The sequence below is a fragment of the Pinus tabuliformis genome, chromosome 5_1 (assembly GCF_031772625.1).
Source record: "Pinus tabuliformis cultivar Carrire ecotype Pingquan chromosome 5_1, CPIR1, whole genome shotgun sequence".
Lineage (NCBI taxonomy): Eukaryota > Viridiplantae > Streptophyta > Pinopsida > Pinales > Pinaceae > Pinus > Pinus tabuliformis.
This window is the reverse complement of record NC_142305.1, coordinates 745,449,221-745,455,828: the sequence shown is the minus strand read 5'-3', so window position 1 is coordinate 745,455,828 and position 6,608 is coordinate 745,449,221. Positions and strand designations below refer to the sequence as shown.

The 6,608-nt window shown below is 37.5% G+C and overlaps 1 pseudogene; it reads right to left on the bottom strand.

Moving 5' to 3' along the window:
• Window positions 1-5,572: 5,572 nt before the first annotated feature.
• LOC149167094 (RNA-binding protein BRN2 pseudogene) lies at window positions 5,573-6,084 on the bottom strand (annotated as a pseudogene).
• Window positions 6,085-6,608: the final 524 nt, after the last annotated feature.

The window sequence follows — 6,608 nt, the reverse complement described above, 5'->3', positions numbered from 1 at the left end:
GACTGCTATGTGTAATCAAACTTACAACTTAAATAAAATAAGGGTATTTCACCAAAGACACCAACCTTTCATTTTCTCAGCAATCTTCATTTCTGAAGCTACCCATTGTTGCCTGCTATTGCTTACTAAAGCAAGTCCCCCTGAGCCAGTTCTCTTTGATCTCTTGAAACAGCTTTCTTACCTCTATGTGGGGACTGATCTTGTAGACCTAACTTGATTGTCATCTTCTTGTCATTCCACACTTCCACTGTAGCTCATCTTCTTCCCACAATGTATGATATTGTTGTGTACTCTTCATGTTGGATGCACTTCTCCTTTTCAATGTTGATACATTTAAAATAAGCCAATTTATTCTTGTAATCAACAAGAAAACACATCCACACCTTCATCAATCAGATGCAATTTTATTTTCATCCTTTTTGGCTTCCTGCATCTAACTTATTCGGCCTCCCTTGAGGCCATTCTCTTCCTTTACTGAAGAGAAACAGAGGATCTACTCCCCCTGAGCAGATCATGCCCCTTCTTCCTCCAAACCTTCAATGATTGAGTCCTGACATAAGAATTTCTCTCCAACTTCTTATTTTCCCCTCTTTTGGCTTCTTCTTAGCTGCACATGGGTAGAGGAACCTTCTCTTTTAACTCCTCTTTCTTCACCCAAATCCTTTTGATGCCTTTCTACTTTACAGAGAGGTCCATCACATCGATAAGATGATCATTCTCCTTATTTCTTCCTCCTCTTTTCATCTTTCTCTTTGGACACAAAGCCCTGAAGACAAGACTGTATTTCTCAACTCCATTTTTTCTCCTTGCCTTCAAATCCCAAGCTGTTTCATTTGCATGCATACGCTGAGAAGCATTCCATTTCTTCTCATTTATGAAGCTAGCCCTCTTGTGCCAAAATTTTCCACAATTGTAGCATTTAATTTGGTCTAAGAATGGGGCAGAGGAGTTACTCTTTTTTATTTTTTTTTCAAAACTCCTATTGTGGCCAGCATGCCTTCTTCTAGCCTTTTTGTGCATTCTTGAGTTACTTCTACCCAACACATTTTATTTCCTTGCATTCAATCTACAGTCTATCGATTTATGTCCAAACTTATTGCAAGAAAAACAATATCCATGAAAGGGATTTTGATGACAGAGGTTACCTTTTCTTTTTAGGATTTATCCTTGAATAGGAAATGACCTTTGTTAGCTCTTCAAGTTGCTTCTATGACATCTTGCATTGCTATCATGCACTCTTTCTTGTAGATGCCTATCCCTCTTTTGCTGCACTACCGACTACTGCTTCTTAGCCTTCTATTGTTACCTTTCCATCTCTTGTTGTTGTTTCTTTCCATGTTGATGTTGTTTTCCAACAACCTTTCTTTCTTTGTTGTTGCTGGAATCTTGAACTCCCTTTACATGGGAAGTTGACCCTTTAACCTTCACAATATTGGAGCTTGTTTTTTCCTTGAAAACTAAACCAACCTTGATGGGCGGGGATATTTGCTTAAAAAGAATCTCATCCAATGCCTTTGTGCTCCCCTCAAGTGTCTGACATTGGGACAACTCTAATTTTTACTTTTCTAAGTCATGTCTCAATGAGACTACCTCATTTTATAGTCTCCCACAGTAAGCCTCCTTCTCACCCAGCTGATTGGTTAACATCCTAGTTAGTCTGCTAGCCTCTTCTTGTTGAGAATTTAGTTCAACTAATGTTTTTCTCAACATTTCATTCTCAAGATCATAAATTCTTAGTTGCTCCTCTTGCTTGAGATTTTCCTTTGATAGATCATTGATCTCCTGTAGGGAAGAGATCAACTTATTTCTAAAAAAGGTCCTTTCATCTAGATATTTTTCCTCACTATCAGAAGTTCTAGCTGAGTTGCCACAGATATCTAAGCCCATCTTTATGTCCATGGAGTCTTCCACATGTCTAAGGGTTGTCCTTTCTTCATCACTTTCAGTGATACCCTTATTCTCTCCACGGGATGTACTCTCTTCTCCTTTAGAGGATCCCTTATTTTCTATTTCTACTAAAATGGGTCTATCTTCATTAAAGCTACTAGATGCATGGCTCTCTCTATCTTCAAGTGAATCACATGAACATATAGATAATGAATGACCTATTTCTTTACATTTATCACAAAGAAATAACATACCTTCTGATCAACATGGTCTCTCCTCTAAGATATCTTCATCCTCAACACAAGTGTGATGAGAATCAACTTCTCCATGTTCTAGTTCATTGCTGAAGCAGCAAGGCTCCTCAGCATTTTCTTAAGCCTCATGTCTATCGCCACCATACAAACATTGCAATTTGTCCAACACTTCCTTTTCTGACTCACAATGCCTCACTTTATCAGCATCCCACTTAGATAGCCCCTTCATGATAATATTTTGGGATTCTTCATTCTGCTCACTCTTTTCTCCATTCCACAAGTCAACATCCAAGGCCATTAAGTAGGTTACAATTCTAACCTTACAGATTTCATACCAGAGCTCATGGCTTGATCTATATAGAAATGGGCTCATGGCCTGATCTATATAGAAAAGGAACTCCTTCTATGTTAGCCAAAGTCGATTATCCATTATATCCCTTTGATCTACCTTCTAGTGATTAAGCTATTCCTAAAGGAACTTGGCTCTGATACCAATTGTTGGAAACAAATGATAATAAGAGATATTATGCCAATTTACTTTTATAATTCAACTTGGAAACCATTCATATAATGAGCAGCAATATGAAATCAATAAACAAGCACACACCATGAGTATCATATACATGAGACACAAGGTTTTACTTGGAAACCCTTTGGGGAAAAAACCACCAAATCTTGTTGTTGTTATTGATGTAAATAAGATCACCTACTCTATTACATCAATTTGTTTTGTGAGCACCCACTCATAGGAAGCAGAAACTCCCTTTGATTGTTTGCTATCACCAACTAACATGAAAGCGCCCTCTTTTTGTAGACACCTGTCTAGCTTACCTTACTAGAAGCACCATGTGAGGCACCAACCCCTAAGCCTTATCAATCACCCACTAGATATGGAAGCGCCAACTTCCTATATGGAGGCACCAACCCACACCCAAATAGGAAGTGAATGTTCTCTGTAATTTGAAGCCACTTTTCCTTATAAAAGCTTTGCTCTCTCTTCTCACACTGCTCACTTTGCAGCAACCCAACTGATCTGCTCAACAACAATCACTCATCGTAATCCACGCAGCTTTGTATCTATCCTTCAACGACATGCTTTTCTTTCCACAACACACACACACCTCTCACCATTCTTTTACTGCATAGGAACCTTTAGCCTTTCTCATACAACACAGGCAACTACAATCTTGCTCATACAACACAAGCAACTTCTGATGAAAACTTGACTAAGTTGAGAGGGGGTGTGAATTAGTTTAGTATACTCATGGACGTTAATATTCTTTTCCTAAAACTCAATAATTGAAACATTACATAAGAAGCTTAACAAATAATGACCAACATATCCAATATGTGAACAACAAGAAATAAGCAAACCAAACCATCACATGAACACATAATAACAGCACATATTGACACCAGATATATGTGGAAACCCATAAAGGGATAAAACCACGATTTTATTATCCTTATTATATCTGATTTTCTATAGGCCCCAACCTATAGGAGGCTCCTACTTTAATTTTTCTGCAAGTCAACATGCAAGGAAGCTCCAACTCCCATATGATTCTGTAGGCTACAACCCATAGGAGGCTCCTACCTCAACCAGCTCCAACTGGATATTTATCAACCTTCAACTTGAAGGAGACTACCATCCCCTTATGCAAACATGAAATAACAATGTACTGTTTTACATGGTCATAAACTTTGCATATCTCCATCTTCATTTTTGCATCTTCTTCCCTTCAAATATGCTTCACATCAGCTTCATAAGTGCTAGGTAACTAATGCATAATAGTTCAATCAGGTCTCACACATTCATCCATTCTTTAACATTCAAAAGCCTTCCAAAATCATATGTTTTATAAAGATAGTTTGTTAGTTGTTTGTATCCCACATAGGAATATGAAGTGAATAGGCTTGATTCTTTGCCTTCCACTCATTAGTTTCCAAACTCTTCATATCTTGAATATTAGAACACAAAAATAAATAATCCATCCAATATCAATTTCAGCCACATTCAATCATTAAATGCATCAAATTAATGTCAGCATCAAATAACAATATTTGTCCTTAATGCATCACAACAATCTTTGCAACACATTTTCCTTGGATTCTTGCCTTTGCATCACAACAATTAAGTTTAATCAATAATTTCACATCACAAATTCTTCATTAAACAATCCCTTGCCACATTATCCAAGCATCAAGCCATCAACATGCCATCAAGGTATTTGTTGCTCCTTTGTCTCTTGCTCTGCTGCTCCTTTTCTTGCCCTACCTTTTCTCTACTCCTTTGCTTGTTGCTCTTGTGTTTTTCCTTTGCCATCATTGGCAACAATGCCAACAATCTCCCCCTTTGCCATTGATGGTAAAACATTGATCCTTCCCCTTTTTTCCTGAGTATTGATAAATTAGCCTCCATCCTTATGCTTATCTCCCCCTTTGACATCAATGGTAAGGGGGTCTAAACAGAAAAGTTGTCCACAATGGTGTTCATACATGTGCCCAATTTTCTGAACAAATACTTTGACAAACATAACTCGGTTAAGTTCGAAGCTTCTAGCAATTAGAGGTTCAACAATCATAACATAATTATGAGGTGATCTCCAATAAAATTTCTGGATAATTTGAGTAAACAAATAACATACTGTAAGAATAAAATGAAAGTAATTCAATCCATCTAAAGGAAGTATTGTGGGGCATATAGACAAAGAAATAGATTCCTGAGAGTAGAGGACCAGCTACACAAAATACTCAATACATTCTCTCTTTAGAACTGAGTGCTATGTCTAAAGAAATTCCCCCAAGTGCTTCTTTCATTCCAGACATTATTGAATATCCCCGAACATTTAAAGAAATAATGCAACATATCAATGACCTTTGTCAGATGCAAGCGTTTTCCCTTAAAACAACCTCTTCAAAGCATATTTTACAAGGAACCATTCTCCTATAAAACGATCATACTCAGTTACATTCATGCAGAAATCCTGACCATTGTGAATCATGCTCCTCCACGATCATACTCAGTTACATTCATGCAGAAATCCTGACCATCGTGAATCATGCTCCTCCTCCAATCTTGATAGCTTATAAGCTCAAACTAATTGTGTATTTGAGGAGATCCTCTCAGAGCATTTTCAATCTTCCAACAGAAAACCCTTCCATGCATCTTTCAAATTAATCTTTCAATATCAATTTGAGGTTTCAAATACTAATCAATGCATGGGCAGACTCTTTGTCACAAGATGGCTTTGGAGCACCTATATATGCATGCATAATCTTCAATTTATCTTTCCAATATCATATACCATGCCACTTTAACCCTAAAGATAAATGGTGCACCAAAACCATTACATCCTTAAATGCAACAGTCATAGTTTGAAAAATAACAGCATCCTCAACCTCCTCTTCGTATGTTGATTAATATAAGTTCAATAGGGTTTGTTTTGTTTGTTGTCTGGCTTATGTTGAACCTTCAGTTTCTTTCCACTTAACTAAAACCCATTCATCACATTGATAGCATCTTGTGCAGCTGCAACGTTGTCATAACTCGCAAATCCAATGCATTTGTTGACACTGGTAGCCTTGTCACCAAAAACTTTGCACTTATGACTTTTCCAAAGGATGAAAAAGTATTAGATAGTTCTTGATCACCAAACTCTTGTGTAATGTGATAAATGAATAAATTTTCTCCAAGTAAGCCCTCAACTTGTGCCTCACAGCTTGTTTTCACATTTCCAACGGATGACTTTGTATTTACCATTGTTGGTCCAACATAACCATGTCCAACACGCAGTGTGGTTGGACTCATCACTTCCCCCTTGATAGTAGCCACCATATTATGTAAATCATACTCATTTGGCAAAGTAGGCAAAGGATATTGCATGAGCCCATATGTCCCAGAAGCCTGATATCCATAGCCATTGTATGAAGAGGGTGACATCCAAGCTTTGGACAACTATAATTCGGCCCCAAGCATCAAACACATCAATGCAATGAGCCATAATTTTTGAGAGCTACAACTTAATAATAGATTGACAACATTCATCTTTACATTGCTGAGCTCTGAATATGCTTCATGGAGCTATGAAGTTTCAATAGGAGAATGTTGGTTCTTGACAAAATGTAAAATGCATGGACATTAAATAAATGGACATGGAAATTTGTCCCCACTAGCTCGAGTGCTGCCCCTCACAATCACCAACAAGCATTAGATCTTTTCCATGCTAACACATTATACTTTTCTCACCATACCATCGTATGTCATTTCACAATGAACTCCTCCTGCCATGTTGACAAAACAATTGTAGGTAGTAATCTGGAATTCTCGATATATTGAGAGCGTTGATATATAATGGTGTAATGAACGTAGGTAGTAATGTTGTAAAGAACGTTGCATTCTGGTGGATAGAAGCACACGGTATCATGCATATAACGGATGGGTATTGTTGCGATGAGTAGCCACAC